At 36.4% G+C, this 20,037-nt stretch overlaps 1 pseudogene; it reads left to right on the top strand.

Annotated features, from left to right (window-relative positions):
• The window catches only part of LOC102895689, a 153,408-nt pseudogene that overhangs the window by 79,895 nt on the left and 53,476 nt on the right, over window positions 1-20,037 (top strand).

The following is a 20,037-nucleotide window of genomic DNA, read 5'->3' as shown; positions in this document are numbered from 1 at the left end:
TGTCTTTTTTTTTTTTTTTTTTTTTTTAATCGAGAGCTGGTCATTGTGATTTTAAATTTACCTGTAGAAATAATTTTTCCTTGGATAATTAGGATAATATAATTTCCCCAGTGGTTTTGCATTCCTATGTTTCATTTATCCTTTTGTCAGGAGCATTTTATATACTGTTGTCTATAGCATTTCAGCTGCATTAATGAGAACTTAGGATCTTGTATATCTTACTCCACTTGTGTAATCAGAACACGTGCTCTCTTACAGGCAACCAGTATGTTGATCTGGCTATTCCCAGGAGTAGAGTCAAACAGCTGCTTAGCAAGTGACTTTAGTCTACCTTTGTAATATCTATCAACTGTCCACTTGTCACCCTCAGTCATCCTATTAAAGAAGACCTTAGTACAAAAAGATGTGCATTTTATGCAAATGGAACTTCTAAACAAGTCCCCTACTCCTCAGTTTCAACCACATTATTGTTAAAAACTCTTCAAAAGGAAATTCTAGAACCATGACCACTATCAGTTTTATGGGGGAACATTTCTATTGTCCGTATATAGTGTATTCATTCAGAGCAGATGTTTCCTGTCAAGAAATTTATATCTGACTCAAGCAGACCTTCTGCATAAGAAAAAAAAAAAAAAAAAAAAAAAACTTTTGCAAGTCTTTTGGAACACCCAAATCTAATTTGAATATAGTAAAGAAAACTCAGTTAGAATTGTCTTGACTATAGTACTCTGACATACTATCACCAAGTTCTAGACTCCATGTCAAGGAATATTCTGAAATAAATTTCTTTAAAAAGGGTGGGGGAGGCACCACAATAATAAACACATCAGTTACCTATAACCTTGGAGATAAAAAGTCACAGAAATGCCATCTTTGTCCAACTAGTTTGTGTCCTAGAAGAAATAAGGAATAAACGTTTAATAGCAATAGCTGATATTATCACTGTGCTAAATATATTACATATGCTATCTCTAGCCTGAAAACAGCCCTGCAAAGTATCTATCATCTTCCTCAGATAAGAAAACTGAGGTTCAAAAGTTCAAAGCAATGCCAAGGCAGACTTTGAGGAAAGTCACTTCTCTGTGATGGATTCCTAAGGCCAGAAAGTACCCCTTGTAGTATAAAATCTCATATTTTTTCTCAACTCTTCATGTTATTAATTTTTTTAAAAAAATTATTGGTCACTACTGTGAGTCTGACATATTCTAAGCATTGGAAAAGCTGCAGAAAATGTGACCGACAAGGTTCTTGTGCTCATAAAGCAGCCAGCATCTCTCTGCATCTAAGAAAAAAATTCTAACACAGGCTATTGCCCACCTCACTCTACCCAGGCTGCTTCAATATTCTCAGTGAAAGACTTATACTATGGTGTCAATTTTTCATAGCTGAAATAGGAAATGAAGACCTTGATAAGGCACAATATCTTCTCCCAGCACAGCAAGTTCCCAATGCACCAATTTGCCACCTTCTAAAGCTTAGTGACTTGGATTTTTGGAATTAGACATTTCCCTGTAGGGACAATTATATTAATTGCAAATTAGACCCCTAAGCAAGTCTACAAAAGCCTGCCCAATTTAAAATGTTGCTAATAGTCTATAAATTAAAACAGAATTCTGTCACACAACTAGGGAATAAATGGGAAAAAATACTGAGTGAGAAGTAATTTATCCTGAATGGTATCGCATAAAGAAGGCTAGATTTAAGAAGGAGGGTTAAGAAAGAAGATTTTGAAGAAGGTTTCTGGCAACTTTTAAAAATTCTAGTGGATGATGAAATAAGTTGGTTAGTTATGCCTAATTTTGCTTCATAAACTTTGGCTCTCTTTATTCTTGGTATGTTTGCAATACTGTTCCCCACCCCCACCCCAGGGCATAATCATCTATGATTAGAGATGGCTGACTTGGAGCTCTTTTTAAAGTTGTGATGATGTTAAGAACTCATGCAACGTATAGAGAGAGGGGGGTGAAAGGGAAGAGGGAGGTCTAAATCTCAAAGTTTAATATTCATCAGAATCCCTTGGAAGGCTTGAAACACAGATTGCTGAGTTTTGTGCCAGATCATCTGATCAATAGCTCTTGGGGAAGGTGGGCAGAGAATTTGCATTTCTAATCAATTCCTAGGTGATGTCGATGATGCTAATCCAGGGACCACGTTGAAAACCACTATTCAAAAGGTTCAGGCCAGAAACAACACTGAAAGTCTTACAGGAGGCAATGTCATTGACCCTGGTAGGTGGTACATTATCATGATGCTGAGGGATGCCACATGACTGACTGACAGCTAATTATATGTATGAATAAGTTGAGTAGGATCAGTATGTCAGGCAGCAGTTTTGAGGTTTCTGAAACCAGGTAAAAGGATGAATAATTCTCCCCAGATTTGTATGATCCTCATTCTTTCAATACAATGAACAATTTCTGAGACCATTGGAGGTGATTTTGGAAGATTTAACCCTTCAAGACTACAGACACACTATTTAAAAGGTGTCATATTATAGTTTACTCAGCAAATATATAATCAGTGTTACTAGTTGCAAGATACTGTGATAAATAGGAGATGTGGGAGGAATAATTTCATCTAAAGACAGACAAGTCATATACATGAATAAAATATCATAAATGTATCCTCAGAGAGATATAGATAAAATGCAATGAGAGTTTAAATGTGGGAAGGATGTTTCTACCTGGAGAAGCAAGTCAAGAAAAAAGTGGTATTTGAAAAAGAGAATGTTACAGATTTAGAGAATGGGGAGTAAAAGAGAGAAATGATAGAAGAAAATATGTGTCCAGGAAGAAAGAACCTTGTGGAAAAAGAGTTAAGCAGGTGATGGTGGGACATACAAACGAGAAGAACAAGAAGTTCCAGTTGGCTATAGCGCAGGCCACAAGAACAATGGGCAAGGGAAACTAGAAAGGTAAGCTGGCATTAGATCACAAAGTTTTCGAATAGCAGGAACAAAAATCTGAAAATGACTAGGTATCAAGGGAGCTCTGAAAGTTTTTGAATATGGGAGGGATAATTTGCAACTATATTTTAGGATAATCTATGGGGTAGCAGAAATTTTGGAGGCCACAAGAAAACTACTATCATAGCCCAGGACTAAGGAGAATACAAAGTGGAGCAGTGAGGGGAGAGAAGAGGGAGCCGTACTGGATAAAGTAGGGTAGAGTCGTCACTACCCAGCAGCAGCAGATTGGGGATCAAGAATGAGAGACAAACAGACAGACAGACAGACAGACGGACAGATAGACAGAGACAGAGACAGAGACAGAGACAGACAGAGACAAAGAGACTCTGATGTTTTGAACCTTAGTAACTGGCCAAACTGCAGCATCTCCAATAGGAATGTGGAAAGTTCTAAGAAATATTCCAGTACTAAAAGAATTCCTGTACTTTAGAAGAATCACAAATTCTCACACTCTGAAGGAGATGAAAACTTGTTGTAAAATCCTAACCTTGCCTGGCTCCATTATTCAGGCCCACTTGCCTTGGACTACACCCCTGAAGTCAATGGCTATGAAAACAAATTTTTAACCTCAATCCACATTTACTTGTGTGACAGTGTAAATATATAACTGATGCAAAATGTCAGAAACAGTACTTAACCTTCCATGTATACTGAGTGCACTCTGATATTTTCTATTCTATTCCATTTCACTTTTTAAAAATACTCATTGCAACTGCCATATTGATTTCACGGCTCACAAATGGGTTGTATCCTAGAGTCTGAAAAATGCTGTCCTAGGTGATAAGATTCAGCAGTTATGCTGACAGTATAGAAAGGGGGAAAACATTCTATCAGATGTAAGGGGAAAACATATGTGGAAGCAATGCATTCTTCTTACTCTCCAGAATATTTTAGATTACTTCTCTAAAAATCTAAGATGCCAGTAAACATCATGCTTTAAAATAATGGACAACTTCAGTAAAGACAAGAGGAATACATTCTGCATCTATTTTAATAAGATAATAAGATGTTCAAAGTACTGGATACAGTTCATTTGTGTACTTATGAAAACTTAGTACTGTACATGAAAATTCATATTTATAACCTAATAAATTAAAATGAGGGAAGCTAAGCATTCACATTTCAAAGGCAACCTTCACTCTCTGAAAGAATTTTTTTCAATAAGTTAAATATAAATAATTCTCCTAATGCATTTAAGTTGCGATAAAATTAACCACTTGACAGAACCAGCTAAAGGGAAACTGTTAAATACCACTGATAATTTCCTTTCTATCAGAAATGAAGATAGAGCATTGTAACAAGAAAGATGTTCCAAAGAAAGATGTCTCCATTTATAAAACTTTTATTTATACCCAACTTTTCAAAAGCATCAGGTTCGGGTAAGAATATTGCAGCCAGCAGTGACAGAGTATGCCTTGCTCCTCAATTAGGCCAATCAGAGAGGCAAGATTTTTTGCTCATCAGCTTTTATTAGCCATAATACATAACTTTAATGAAACAGGATTTCATATGTGCACAGCCTTGAAGGAACACTAGGAAAACAGACAAATGGATTATCTTGCCATAACCAATTCGCATACTACTTTATACGGAATAGAATAAAAACTGGTCTAAAGTGGTCATTACTACATAGTACTGTACTAAATACTTTCACTCAAGTCATCCCCTTACAACTGAAATAGGTAAGTGGATTATCCCATTTTACAGGTGGATAACCTGGAACTCCAACAAGATAAATAACTTGGTAAAAGTTAAATAACTGGGAAATTCAGAGCTGAGATTTGAAGGTAAGTTTCTTAATTTTCTTACCCTCCTTGGTAAGAAATAAAAGGAAAGTTGCATAAGAGCAGGTGGTTTGATCTCCAGCACAGTCCTTTATGGAGCTTTATTCAAATAGGTAATTGGCTTCAGAGTGGATGTCTGAATACAGTACGTGAAGCAGGATAGGCAATCGAGACCTTCAACAGTAAATCTTCCCAGACGCTTGTCTGTCAAGATTGTTTTCCCCATTTCTTCTACCCTCTAATCTGTCTGCCTCCCTCCACCTTTTGGTTTTCATTTCTTTCCATCAGTAGCCATGGTAACACTCAAAGATAAAACACAGGCAGGAGATTCTCGCAAGTCTCTTGAAAAGTGGAAACTTGCCAGCATTTCTCATCAATCTGATACTGTGTACCACACAAACAAAGCAGCACTCTTCTCTTTCTTTCCCATTCACTTCCCACACACTTAGTGGCAGCCAAGGCCATTTGTGAAGCTTATGAGATGACTGTCTGGTACATTTGTATTCATAAACTTGAAGATCAGTCTTTCAATGCTTCAAAATCTGCTTGAGCTGAAAACTATTGGATTTGTCTCACCACTCCCTATTAACCCTTTCCTAAGAACCAGGCATTAGTCAGAAATGAGCTTTTCTGTGACATGTTTTGTTCGTTGTTTAACTTAATCAGAAGTGACTGTTCAAATTGTCACACTCTCTCTAGCTTCCCATATATACTGAATATTCAATGAAATTTTATTGCAAAGAGGCTCTTCTGAATTTCTCTGCTAGATTGTGAATACTGAAAGATACGAGAGAGGAATCTGAAAACAGGCTTGGATTTTTGGTGTTTTACTTAAAAACAGCCTTGATTACATTCATGAATATCTGGTTTACCAGCCAGAATACCTAATTATTGACTACATGGCTATAAGTCAGAGATTGCAAAACAATGATCTGTCTGGAACACATGAAAACATGGAGGGTTTGCAGGCGTGAATACAATGTGAATAAGCACACTGTAGGTTTGTTTGAGGATATGTGTACAGTCACCTTTTTTTTTAGCTTTTATATGTTTTGAATTGTCTGATTTGGCACTGATGGTTATTATTTAGAGTTATTAATTTTTTATTGGTTTTCTCTTCAAAAGTACTAATGACTTTCTAATTGACAACAATCCTTCCACACACAACTTACCTCACTGTGTGGCAAGACACACTGACCTCATGATTCCTCATGACTCACAATAGATATATTGTGAGTGTTTATCATGTCACAGCCATCAATACTTTAAATACCATATCTCTGAATAAACCCTACACCTGGAGCCCACTACCTAGCAAAGAAGAAAGCCAAGAAAACAAGTTGATTGCTTGCACACAAAGCATTGCTAATCAACCTCAGTTCAGTTCTCGTTATTCCTTGGTGAACGTTTAATACATCTCAGTTTGATTCCCTATTACATTCCTCAAATCCTATTCCAAACTTTTTGCTCTTAAAGGTGTCGCCACAGCCCCTCATATTTTTATTTCAACAATGAGCTCACATTCCATTTTAGTGAAGTGACTGAAGCCCTTTAACATGAAATACACAACTTTTTCCTCTTCATCTCAGTTTTTTTCTCTTGCTTCCATTATGAGAGTGGGGAGCAGGGAAATGCTTCATCTCAGAATCTATACCATCGTGTATCACCTTTCAACAAATTAAAAGACAAGAAGGAAATAATCAGACAAATCCAGAACATGGGGCATTCTACAATATAAATGACTCTGTTTTTTCAACAAATAAATGGCATGGGAGAAAAGGATTATGGGGGAAGGATTGTCAGAGATTGAAAGAGACTTAAAGGAAATAATAATCAAATGCAATGTAAGGATTTTATGTTGATGCCATTTTGAATAAGTTATATGTAAAAAGACATTTAGAGACAACCAAGGATAATTAAATATGGACTGCATATTAGATGAAAGTGAGAAATTGATGTTAATATTTTAGGTCTGATAATGCATTATAGTTATGAAAACAAAGATCCTTATTAGTTTATACTAAATCGTTATGTATACTAAATCGTTATGAGTAAAATGATGTATGAGATTTAGAATTTGTTTCAAAATACTTTGGCAACTTTTTTGTTTTTTCCAATGTAGAGAATAGATGAATCAAGTTTTGGAAAATATTGATAATTGTCAAAGCTGGGTAATGGGTACCTAGGAAATTATAGATTGTCTCTACTCTTGAGTATGTTTGAAAATATACATACTAAAAACTTTAAAAATAACAAAATCTTTTATTTATTATTTTAAAATTATTCTCTTTCTCAAACATTTCATATCTCCATTTGGTTATTTTCCCTCTCTCCACCTACAAACAAGCTGTCCTCTTTTCTTATGGCCTAATCTTCTCTGAAAATCATTGCTTCCAGAAGCTATAATTATTTCCTTGTCTTTCTCAAAACCCTGACATTTCAAGAAAAGTCCAGATCACTTCTGCCTTTCCAGAATTGCATTCACTTTTTATCCTCTCCCCCAATCTCCTTTCATCCTGGCACTTGACTTCTTCTCTCATCATCACTTTGCCAGTTCTAAAAATCTAAGGTGCTAGACCACTAACCCCTACATAAACAGAGGTCTGTTTCTCTGATCTCTCTCTTTCCGCAGCCACCCAGCTCTTCTCTTATAGACCATTCTAAATGCTTTATTTACATTTATTAACTCACATAATCATCCCAACAATCCTATGAGGTAGGTACTATGATTATTCCCATTTTACAAAAGGGGAAAATGAGGCTGAGGAAGATCAAATGACTTGCCCACAGTCACCCAGCTAGTTACTGATGGTGCTGTGAACCAAGGCAGTTTCACCTTTGGCCCATGCCCTTAACTATTATGCCAAACATCTCTTACTGGAGGCTGGCATAGGACTCCTGCTCCACAAGCCTGTGTATGTGGTACAATGCCACAGGAGATAAGCAAATTTGGGACTTTGAGATTTCGTCATAGTGTTCTGCTTGACCGAAAGGGCGACATTTTCATTATGTTAGTGAAGCTATCCAATATTCAGCATGGCCAACAAAATCATTACAAAGTTCACTCTATGTTAAACAAATTAGTCAGCAAAATGTTCCTAGTATAACAAGCTAAAAAAACTAAATAGACAAAACTGTTAGTGAATAGGCAAGTACTTTATTCTCTGACATTTCCTGAAGCCAGTATAAATAATTTTGTTTAGAGATAAGAGGACAGGTGAAGTATTTTAGGTAATGGTTATAAAGCTTCTAGAGATACTATTTTTGTAAATCTTGTACTTTCAAATGTACGAAGATTAATCATCATTTTCTCTGATGAATTTATTTTTCTTTTATTTTCAGTAGATCCCCATGAGTATAAAATCCAAACTCCTTCAGGTCGCCCCTGCCTACATGTCTGGCCTCATCTTTACCACCACTTCCTAATGTAGTCTACACTCTTTATTTCCAGTTTCCCAGTGAGTCATGTAGTTGAAGTCCCCAGACTTCTTCACAGGCTGCTTTCTTGGCCCGGGGTGTCTTTGTTTCCAGTGTATACCTTTGAGCCATGATGAATTATAGTCTCCTGGGCCTCTCTATATAACCATCCAGTGGACTCTCAAAGCTATTTCAAATGCCCTATTTATACTTCTCTCACTCTTTTGTGATTATTTGTATCCAGATTGTCCAGGCTCAGCTGAGCTGGGAGACAGAGAACTGAGATGTTTTGTGTGGGGTAGCCCATTAAAGCAACAAGTCAAAAATAAAAAGTCCATCTCTTACTGCAATTTTATAAGTCAGAGTCTAAAGCCAGAGAGATGTGCCAATCCCCTCTCCCACCACCCCGTTCCACCTTCCCCCACTGAACAGCACAGGAGTTGAGAGTCAGGGAAAGCAGGCTGTTGCAAGCAAGGAAGGCAGCTACCAAAGTAACACCCTTGAAAGACATTTTCCACAAAGCCAGGTTTGTAAAGTAGAACGTTCTCAGATAAACCAGTCAGGTACCCATGTAGGTTGACACACAAAAAGGGACAGTACAGACTCTTACACGACAGAGCGAAGGGATGAAAGCCCTTAGCATCTCCAAAGCAAGCTCCGTTGACTGGCAGCACTGGAGAGGTGCGTGTTGGTCCCAAGCCAGGGGCTACAAGGAAGGTCAGAGTTTTTGACTCTTAATGCACCTGTCAGTGATACTAAGTTAGGCTTGAGCATCGTCTGTCAGCTTATATGGACCTCACAAGGTGCAATCCTTATGCTCATCAGCTCCTGCAGATGGGGGCTTATCCAGGACAGTCGTGGCTGACGTTTGTGTGGTTTGGGGAGTTCCAGTTATACCCTGAGGGCACTCCCATTATGTGCAAGTTGACGTTATTGTCACAGCTCCCATGGAATCCATTTTGTAAAGTCCAGAAAGTCCTCATTTCTTTATTCTTTAAATATAAGCACAGACATAGAGATCGCATACATGCGCTTGTATAGCACAGACATTCTCTATAGAAACACACACATAACTTTTGCTTTATGGACTCTGAGGTGGAGTCTAGGGGGCAAGCAGGGAGGGCTAGGACTTGACTGAGTCATGATGGGGAAAAGTGTTTTCAAGATTTTCCCTCTCCTTTCCTGTAAGGGGACCTCCACAGAGGCTCCTGGAGAGAATCTCTGCCAAAGCCCTCAGATGAAGAGATCCGAGAATGAAGATACTGCAGACAGGAATGTAAACATGCGAAAGATCGTGACTGAGAAGGATGTCTGTCTGTGCCCCATGTCTGGTGTGGGGAGCACAGCTTTCCCCATGAAGCCCGTCAGGTAAAGCCTTCATAATTGCCTGTGCTCAGGCCTAAGAAACCGCACATAGAATTTTATCCTGGAGCCAGATTCCTCACATATCAATCTATCTGCCCTACTGCATTTTAAACTTATTGAAGGCATAAATTATGACTTACTTGCCTGTCTTCTTGATACAAAGTGGATGCTCAACCACACTTAAGATCTTATTGATTGAATGAGTAACTGTTTCACCTGAGCATTTTCACTTGGCTCCAACTGAAAAATCATGCAGACAGGATTTTCTCTGCTCTGGTTGTCTTATCTATCAAATCTTTAAAGGCCCAATTTAGTAAATTTTAACAATGTCGTACCAAATCCTACCCAATGTAAATTTGTCCAAAATATCAATTATAGCATCTTTTGCCAATTTGAAAAAAAAATCTGGTTTAACAGGTCCAGAAATTAACACATAGAACTGCCACTTGTTTTATCAAGTTCATATTGTGTTTATTAATTCACTTATCAAGTTCTGGTGCTCAGGACAAAGATTTCAAAAGTATAAGAATCTGCTTCATAATGAGAATGATAAGGTTCACAGTGATTTTTTTAAACTTCTCTTCATTTATTATTAATACCAGTTGATCTCAGGAACATCTAATTTTGTTTAGCCTAGTTGATTTCAGTTTGATTATCCTTGAAATTGCAATTCCTAACGATTGAAACTTGAGTACCATGCTTTCAAGGTATTTTTCTAAGCAATGTGTCAAGAAAGCCATGCATTTCAATAGATGCAGAGGAAGAGCTGTGTGCTCCTCTTTGCACCCTTACTATATACTATAGATTCTGGAAAACACTAAGGACTAAATATACATTTGTCAAATTGAATTGACCTATACTTCATCTTAAAGGTCTGATATTCAATAATTGTCAATCTACTTGATTTCACCTGAGGGGTCTTATTTTAGAGAAAATGATCTCTGGGTTATGCCTTCCTGATTTCTTCACATACATTATAACATTTATTGGGAACTTAGTAAACCAAAAGAATATTGCAGTTTTTATCATATAGTGCCATCAGTCTTGCTTTGACAAAGTTAGATATTAACTTGTGATCTTACATATTTGCAGAATATTAAGCTTCAATAAAGTTGGAGGTAATATTATTAGGTTTTCTTAATCATTTCCAAGCTAATGCCCCAGGTATTCTGGAGAGATTGTTACTATTTCTTCATTTTCTTATTAACTTTAAATCAGAGTTTCTTTACTCACATCTGTTCTCTTTCATTTGCATATTCTGTCAGGTATTAATTATCCTTTGTAAAGGTTGGAAAAAGAGGGTGTTTTCTTATACAAAATAATGACCCATGCTTGAAAAATATGACATATGTACGAACACATGGCACAATAAAAAATATCATATGGAAGTCCTCAATCAAACCATAAGCATGGGAAGAGAATTAACACCAAGTAAACTATGCAAAAGAGCCAATGCATAACTTTTAAAACTTTAATTATTGTCTGTGTCACACAGAAAAAGAAAAAAAAAAAAAAACCTGTTTCCAGCACTTTGTGTACGTGCTAAAAATTCTAAATGGAATATAGATACGTAGGTATTTTTCTGGTAGTTAAAAGAGGTTAGTATTCAAGTACTGTGTAAAGACATTAACTAAACCCTAATTTCAATCTATACTAAGATACTGTTATCTTGAAGTTATAGATAAAGGAACTGTTCAAATAGATTAATTAAGTGCACTCCAAGAAAAACAGGAGTTTCAGCATGTAGATAAATGCATTGTGAATTAGCTTCTTCAGGAAAAAGAAAAAGGGAAAAATATAAAAACAAAAAGAAGTATTTTTAAACATCACTGAGATTCACAGATGCTGGTGGACCTCTTATACAGAAATATATATATGACTTTATATATATATATATTAAGCCCCCTCTATTTGTGTGGCATAAAACCATATGGTGCCCAAAGGCCTTCATAATTCGATTGATGAAAAAATGCATAAATTCAAAAAAAGGCATTGTCACAATTGTCTAGATAGAAAATCAAAAGGGGTAAAAAAAAAAAAAAAGCCCTAGAACTAATATGTGAGTTTAACAAGGTCACAAGATACCAGATCAATCGCACTTCTATATACTTATAATAACCTTGCAAAAACCAAAATTTAAAAAACACAATATCATTTAAAATTTCTTTGAAGAAGATGAAATACTTAGGTATAAACCCAATAAAATAAGTACAGGATCTATATGGAGAAAATTACAAAATGCTAGTGAAAGAAATCAAAGAAAGCCTATATAAATGGAGAGAAATACTGTTCATGGATTGGTAGACTCAATACAGTAATGATGTCAATTCGTACGTTGATCTATAGATTTAATACAATTTCCACCTAAATCTCAACAAGATATTTTGTAGACCTAGGCAAGCTTATTCTAAAATTTAAATGGAAAGACAAAGGTCCTAGAGCAGTTGAAATAATCTTCAAAAAGAAAAACAAAGTAGGAAGAATCACTTTATCCAATGTTAAGTCTTACTGTATTGCTACAGCAATTAAAAGAGTATGGTATTAGCAAAGGGATAAACACATGGGCCAATGGAGTAGAATAGAGAATCCAGAAATAGGCCCACACAGTTAGGCTCAACTGATTTTTGACAAAGATATAAAAGTAAAAAAAGAAGAAGAAGAAGAAGAAGAAGAAGAAGAAGAAGAAGAAGAAGGAAGAAGAAGAAGAAGAAGAAGAAGAAGAAGAAGAAGAAGAAGAAGAAGAAGAAGAAGAAGAAGAAGAAGAAGAAGAAGAAGAAGAAGAAGAAGAAAGCCTTTTTAACAAATGGTGCTGGGAGTCATTTGATATCCACAGGCAAAAAAATGAATCTCAACCTAAGCCTCAAACATTGTGCCAGTATGAACTCAAAATCAATCACAGACTTAAAAAATATGAAACAAAAAACTATGTATTTTTTAGAAAAAACATAGGAGAAAATCTTCAAGACCTAGGCTTAAGCAAAGAGTTCTTAGACTTGACACCACAAATAAAATTCATGAGAAAAAAAATGAATTAACTGGACTTTATCAAAATTTCAAAATATTTGTTCTGTGAAAGACCTGTAAAAGGATGAAAAAATAACTCACAAAGAGGAAAAGCTATATCTGACAAAGGATTATATTTAGGCTATATAAAGAAGTAAAAACTCAACAACAACAAAAGAAATAAATGATCTGCTCAATAAAAGATATAAAGGAACATTTCATTGAGAGAATGTATAGATGACAAATAAGCATATGAAAAAAATGTTCAATATCACCAACTATTAAGAAATACAAATTAAGACCACCATGGGATATCACTACATATCTATTCGAACAGCTAAAATAAAAAGTCATATTAACACCAAATTCTGGCAAGGATGCAGAGAAAATCAAACTTTCATACACTTCTGATGGGAATATAAAATTGTAAAGCCATTCTGAAAAGCAATTTGACAATTTCTCATAAAAACTAAACATCAAATTACCATGTGATCCAGCAATTGCATTCTTGGACATCTACCCCAGAGAAATGAATGGAAACTTATGTTTATACAAAAACCTACGTGTAAATGTTGATATCAGCTTATTTATTATAGTCAAAAATTGGAAACAACCCAAATGTTCTTCAGTGGGTGATTTAACAAATTGTACAAAAAGATAAAAGGTAAATATGCGAGATGTTGGCAGTGTGAATTAACTCAATTGTGGGAATTTTTATAATGTGTACATATATCAAATCACCATGTTGTATACTTTAAATATATTACAATTTTGTCAGTTACATAACAATAAACTGAAAAAAAAAAAAAAAACCTGTGACACATCCTTACCATGGAACACTATTGGAACAAATTATTGATACAAAAACTTGAATGATTCTCAAGGGAATTATGCTGGATGAAAAAAAGCAAAGCTTATAAGGTTACACACAGTATAAGTCAATGTATATGTCATTCTTGATATGACAATATTCTAGAAAAGGAGAACAGATTAGTGATTGTCGGGGGTTAGGGACAGGCATGGGGGAGATGAGTGTGGTTATTGAGGGCAAGAGGAGAAATTCTTGAGGTGATGAAGTAGTTTTGTATCTTTGTATATGGTTATGGTCATATGAATCTACGAATGTGACAAAATTGAACAGAATTAAATACAGACACACACACATACACATGAAAGCATGTACAACTGATCAAATCTGAATGAGATGGACAAGTTGTAACAATGTGAATTTCTTGGTCATGCCATTGTGTGATAGTAATACATGATGTTACCATAGGGGAAAAGGAAGCCAAGTTTATGAGGGATCTCTCTGTATTATTTCTTACAACTAAATAGTAAGAAATAAAAACTACCTGCAACAGTTGAAATGAGAAAGACTTCATCAATGATAAATGACGAGCGCAGACCTGTAACTTGAATAATGTCAGAAAGACTAAATCCCAGAACCAAATATGGTTGCAAAAAAAATTAGCAATAACAAAACAAAACAAAAAACTATAAATAGCTAATAAAATAAAATTTTTTTTTCAAATTACTCTATGAGAAAAAAGAACGAGGGTTTTATCTATTTCTAAAGGTGAATTATTTTATATTAATTGGACCAGAGGAAGCAAAATCAGCTCAAGTTTCATACCATATTCTCTGTTAAAGAAATGCATCTTTAGTCTTAAAAGGGTAGAACAAACACATCACAAGGTAACGGGGTCCAGTATTCATTCATTCCTTCACCCATTAATCCAAAAAAAAATTAGGCTCATACAATATACTAGGCAGTTTACAAGGCATATGAAAGTGACATAAGTGGAAGATAAAAATGTGACAAGGATCTAAAGGTGAGCAAAATCAGGTGGCATCTGTTTTCTCAAAAAGTTCAATGATTTAGTGTAGGAGACATATTAATTCAATTGTCACCCAAGCAAATGTAAAGTTACATTTCCAAAGTGCTATAAAGAAGTATATGGTGCTATGACAGCATATATTAAGAATATATGATTTAGAGACACAAAAGAATGTGTGAGGAAATGGTAGAGAAAGGCCTCCTTGGAGTGGGATGATTAAGCTGAGACCTGATAATGAGTGGAAGATATGGAGATAGGAGCCTGCCTGGCAGAGGGAATTATGAGTGCAAGAGCTTCATGACAGGGGAGTAGGGTATGCATGCCCACATACTGAAAGAAGATCAGCGTGCCAGGCATGGAGATGAAGGCAGAGTGAGATGTAGCTGCAGACATAGGCAAGGCTCTCCTAGACTGGGCTTTCTAAGCCATAATCGAGATTTTAACATTCATGCAAGAACAAAGGTAATTCAGTGATGGAATCACATAATCAGATTTATATCTTTAAAAGGCCATGATTCCCATCAGGAGTTGATTCAGGGTGTCCAATTAAGAAAGTATTGTATTAGCTCAGGTGAGAAATGATTTACTTCGAACTGGAAGAAGTGGCGTTAACAGGAAAGGGAAAATGTGAAAATATTTTTAGAAAGTTTAATCCATTAAATTTTTGATGGGTTGGGTATGGAGTAAGAAGGAGGTGTTCATATAACAATTTCTAGTGTCCCAGTTTGCAAAACTGACCAGGTGATGATGACCTTCACATAACTAAGAAACAGTGGAGAAACCCATTGCTGGGGCTAGAAATCATGAGTTCAAGGTAGTTTGAATTATGTTTGAAACATCCAAGCGAAGGTGTCACTTTGGCAGTTGAATATGTAATTCTGGCATCCAGATACAAGGTTCAAAAGAAAGCTTTTGGCTGCTTCTAAGATGTTAAAGTATATATTTAGATTTTTAAGAGAAATATTATCTTATATCTATGTTGTTGAATCTTTTAGGAATCATGCACTAAAGGATTAAGGACCAAAAGAATGAGAATATTTTGAAGGGAAAAAGGCTGATTCCACAAACAAACTGGTAAGTTCAATGATTTTTGAGAGCACCAAATGACTCTAAAACAGAGGGGTAATGGAGTGATTTGTGAGCTCTTCAAAAATAAACAAAAAAACCATAATTACTAGGTGCCAGAACAAGCCAAAGTTTAGTCAAACTTATTCTATCCCTCTAAAGAATTATTAATTAAAATGTGGTACACTTAGGATCTGGATTTCAGCAAGGCGTTTGTAAGCCAGATGATGATATCATTAAGTGGATTGACAGCTGGCTCCAAAAAGTAGATTTATGGTCCATCAGGAAGAAGGTAATGGTGGTCTGCAGTGTTTTGGCCGCAATCCTGTCCTTTTTTTTTTTTTTTTTTAACATTATTACAACATTTATATTTTAACATTTGGCTACAAAAAATGATTTCTAATAAAATTAGCAGATGATAAGGTTAAAATAAAAAAGGATACCTTGAATCTAAATGTTTTCATGTAGATCAGTATTTTCTCAACTGATGATGATTTTGCACCCCTATGTACTCTCTCTCTAAGACAATTGGGAATGTCTGGAGACATTTTTTTTTTGTTTTTACAACTGGGGACAGGGAGGGGGGAAGTGATGATACTGACACCTAGAAGCCAGAAGTGCTGATAAACATCCTTTAATGTCAAGGACAGCCCCCTCCCTGCCCAACCAACCAAGAAAGAATTATCCAGTCCAAATGTCAGTATTTCCACTGTTGAGAAGACCTGATATAAGTGAACAGATTAGAATAAAGGGTCAAATATAATAAGATTTAATAAAGATCATTATAATATTCTATATTTACTTCTTCCAAATATCAACTGTATAAATCCTGGGCAAAGAATTCTTTTCAGTGCAGTAGAGGCTGAAAGATGTCTTTCTTGCTCCAGCTATTTATTCAAAGAATATAAACCAATTCCCAGAGACAGACTTACACTTCCAAGGCTTCTGTTTCTTTCTTTGTAGAAGAAGTTGAACATCATAGTATTAACTGTAGATTGGAAGATGGCCCCCCCAAAAGACATCCACTTTCAAATCCCTGGAATTATATTTGGAAAAAGGGTCTTTGCAGATGTGATTTAGTTAAGGATATTGGTGTGGAGACGATCCTAAGATTTAGGATCCTTAGGTGGATCCTAAATGCCACCTAAGAGAGATACAGAGGGAGATGACACACCCAAGATGAGAAGGAGGCACTGTGACCATGAAGGCAGAGATCAGAGCGATGCTGTCATGAAATAAAGAATGCTTGCAGCCACTACAACCTTAGGAGGCGACGAATGGAATCTCCCCTAGAGCCTCTTGAGGGAGCACAGCCTGCCAATGCTTTGATTTTAATCTAGGGATACTAATTCCAAACTTCTGCCTCCAGAACGCTGAGAGAATAAATTTCTATTTTTTTAAGCCATCAAATTTATGGTAATTTGTTACAGCAGCCATGGCAAACTAATTCAGGGTTTGGTACCAGAAATAGAATGTTTCTGTAACAAATACTTAAAAACAAGGAAGTGGCTTTGAAATTGGGTAATGTGTAGAGATTGGAAGAATTTCGAAAAAGTAGTCCCCCAAAGATATAATCACTTTCTAATCTCCATAATCTGTGACTATTACCTTACATGGCAATCAATGTGATTAAAGATCTTGAAAGGGTCCTGAATTATCCAGGTGTGCCTAAATGCAATCATGTGCATCTTCATAAGAGAAAGGTAGTTTTGTGTAAGGCAATGTGAAGATGGACCAGAGAGGGATAATGGACAACCAAGTAATGGCCATGGCCACAAGAAGCTAGAAGTAAGGAATGGATTCTCCTCTACAGCCTCTGGAGAGAGTGCGGCTCTGTCTACACCTTGACTTTTGGACTTCTGGCCTCTAAAAAAAATGCGAGAGAATAAATTTCTGTTGTTTTAAGTCACCAAATGTGTAGTAGTATTGTTACAGCAGCCATAGGAAACTAATACGGATTTTTATATGAGGAGTAGGATGCTGCTATAACAAAAATCTGGAAATGTAGAAGTCCCTTTGGAACTAGTTAATGAATAGAGACTAGAAAAAAATTGGATCATATAATGCAAAGTCTAGATTACCTCGAACAGACAATTGGTAGAAATATGGATGTCAAAGATATTTCCGGTGACAGATCAAAAGGAAATAAGGAGCACTGTAGAGAAAATTTCATCATGGAGGATACCGATAACATCATGAATAAAATGTTTGTAGAAAAATGAATATTAAAGGCAATTAAAAAGAATAAGAAACATGTTATTGAAAACTGAAAGAAAGATTATCCTTGTTGCATATGGGCAGAAACCTGGCTGTACCATATCCTACAGTTGTGCAGAAAAGAGAATTTGTAAGTGATGAACTTAGCTATTTAGCAGAGCAGATTTCTAAGAAAATCATTGACAGTACAGCCTGGTGTTTTCTTGCTGCTTATAGTAAAATTCAAGAGGCAAGAGATAAACTAAGAGAGTGTTAAGCAAAAAGGTACCAGGACTTGATGACTTGAGAAATTCTCAGTTTATCTAGACTGCAAAGGATGCTAAAATAGGAGATTCACCTTTAGGAAAGCACACTCTGGGGGTAAGACCAAGGGTGTGAATTGACACCCTCTGGATAGTATTAAAGAGATTAGATGAGTGACTCATGGCTCTACTAAACCATCTCAGCAGAAGTCAAAAATAAAGATGAGATTATCCAAGAAAGATCTGCGGAGGACCTTCTTGTCTAAAGGTCAGAATCCTCTGACAAACATGGGTAACCAACAAGGTTTTTGAAGACATTATACCAGCAGAAGCACTGTCAGCACAGACCGAAGAAAACAGAGATAAGATGAAATAAAAAAAAAGGTTGTCAGACTCCCCAAATTTTACAGTCAGGAAATGAGCTGTAAAACTACTCAGCTGCAAATATGTGTTACCTTCTATGAAAAAGGAAGATTTACCCCAAGGGTGGACCTAGAACTGTGGTGCAGATGCAGAGGCCCAAACCATAAGAGCAGAGTCAGAAGCCTAAGCCACAGGCACAGAGGCAGAGGGTAGGGCTGTAGTCCCAGAGGGCAGATCCTCAGATCACAGAGAATTATTCTCATGCTTTGAAACCTAATGTAATTTTCCTCACTGGATTTGGAATTATCTTGGAATGGGTGATCCCTTTATCCTGTTGGGTGAGAGAACTGACAAACAAAATGGATGCAGTTAGGCTCCCTCCCAGCAAGCCTTCCTGTTTTCAGACAGCCTTAGCTACAGCGTCCTAGGTGACCTTAGATACAGTGTCCTATGTAATCTTAGATACAGTGCCCTACACAACCTGTAGATTGTGATTGATTATAGTACCTGGCCTTAAGCCACTGTTGCATACCTTGTTATAAGAACAGCCCCTTCCATGCAGGCAGAGGAGCTGGAGCTGTGTCTGTGCCTTGCTGTGTCCTGCTATGCCTAGATAAAGCTATGTGGCATCTGCCCACGGCTCCTCTCATATTCTCCCAGCTGCCAGAACCATGCACCCCAAGCTTCGGTACCCCAAACCTGCAGAATAATCCTTACTTTTTTTTTCCCTTTTGGAATGGCAATATCTATAATTATTACTTTATGCCTGTTCTACCTTTGTATTTTGAAAGCAGATAACTTGTTTTTTAGTTTCATAGGTCCATAGAGAGGAAATCTTTCCAGAATGGATCTTGAGAGAAGAACTTTATCCTGGATTATCTAGATGGTCTCTAAATGCAATCACACTTACCCTTATAAGAGATTGGCTAAGGGAGTGTGGGGACACATCCATACAGACAGAGGCAAAGGCAATATGAAGATGAAGCAGAGAGAGAAGCAGCCATAGGCCAAGGAATGCCAATAGTCACCAGAAGCCAAAAGAGGCAAGAAGTAGATTTTCCCCTTAAGACTCTGGAGGAAGTACAGCCCTGAGACTTCTGGCCTCCAAAACCATGAGAGAATATATTTCTCTTTCTTAAATCTATCAAGTTTGTGTTAATTTGTTACAGCAGCTATAGGAAACAAACATAGTATTCTATAATTCTAAAAATGAAATGGGTAGTTGTAATATAATGACAGTGTACACTTAAAGAACCTGGGTCTTCATGTGACTGCACATGCAGAGTTATGTGGTTGTCATAAATTCAGTTTCACCTTAGACTTCCTTAACAAAAGATTACAGAATCAGGAAGCTGAGGTCCTGCTTCCCTACAGTGTTCACTCACCATTATTATGCCCAGTTCTCTGTGCTATGACTTTAAAAAGATATTGACATAATTGAAATTTGTTTAAAGGAAAAAAAACAAGAGGGAGAAATCACACATGTAAGAAAGAGTTGAAGAAACCAAGTAGCGACATTTAGTGTTTATCTTGAAAAAACCTTGCAAGGAACATGGCAACTGTCCTCAAACCACACAAAAGTCTGCCTTATGAACAAAGGAAGAGACAGTCTTATTCTCTTCAACTCCAAAGATCAGGACTTGGATTTAAGGAGAAGCTACAGAAAGGCAGATTTAGGATCCATAAATTAAAGCCTCAAATTTTGATCATACTGCCTCAGTGGTGCTAGATTGTCTGGCATCCATAGGATTCACAGGCTGGAATGGTTACCAGTT

The sequence above is a fragment of the Pteropus alecto genome, unplaced genomic scaffold (genome assembly GCF_000325575.1).
Source record: "Pteropus alecto unplaced genomic scaffold, ASM32557v1 scaffold25, whole genome shotgun sequence".
Taxonomy (NCBI): domain Eukaryota; kingdom Metazoa; phylum Chordata; class Mammalia; order Chiroptera; family Pteropodidae; genus Pteropus; species Pteropus alecto.
The sequence above is the reverse complement of the archived record's forward strand: the minus strand, read 5'-3'. Positions and strand labels throughout refer to the sequence as shown.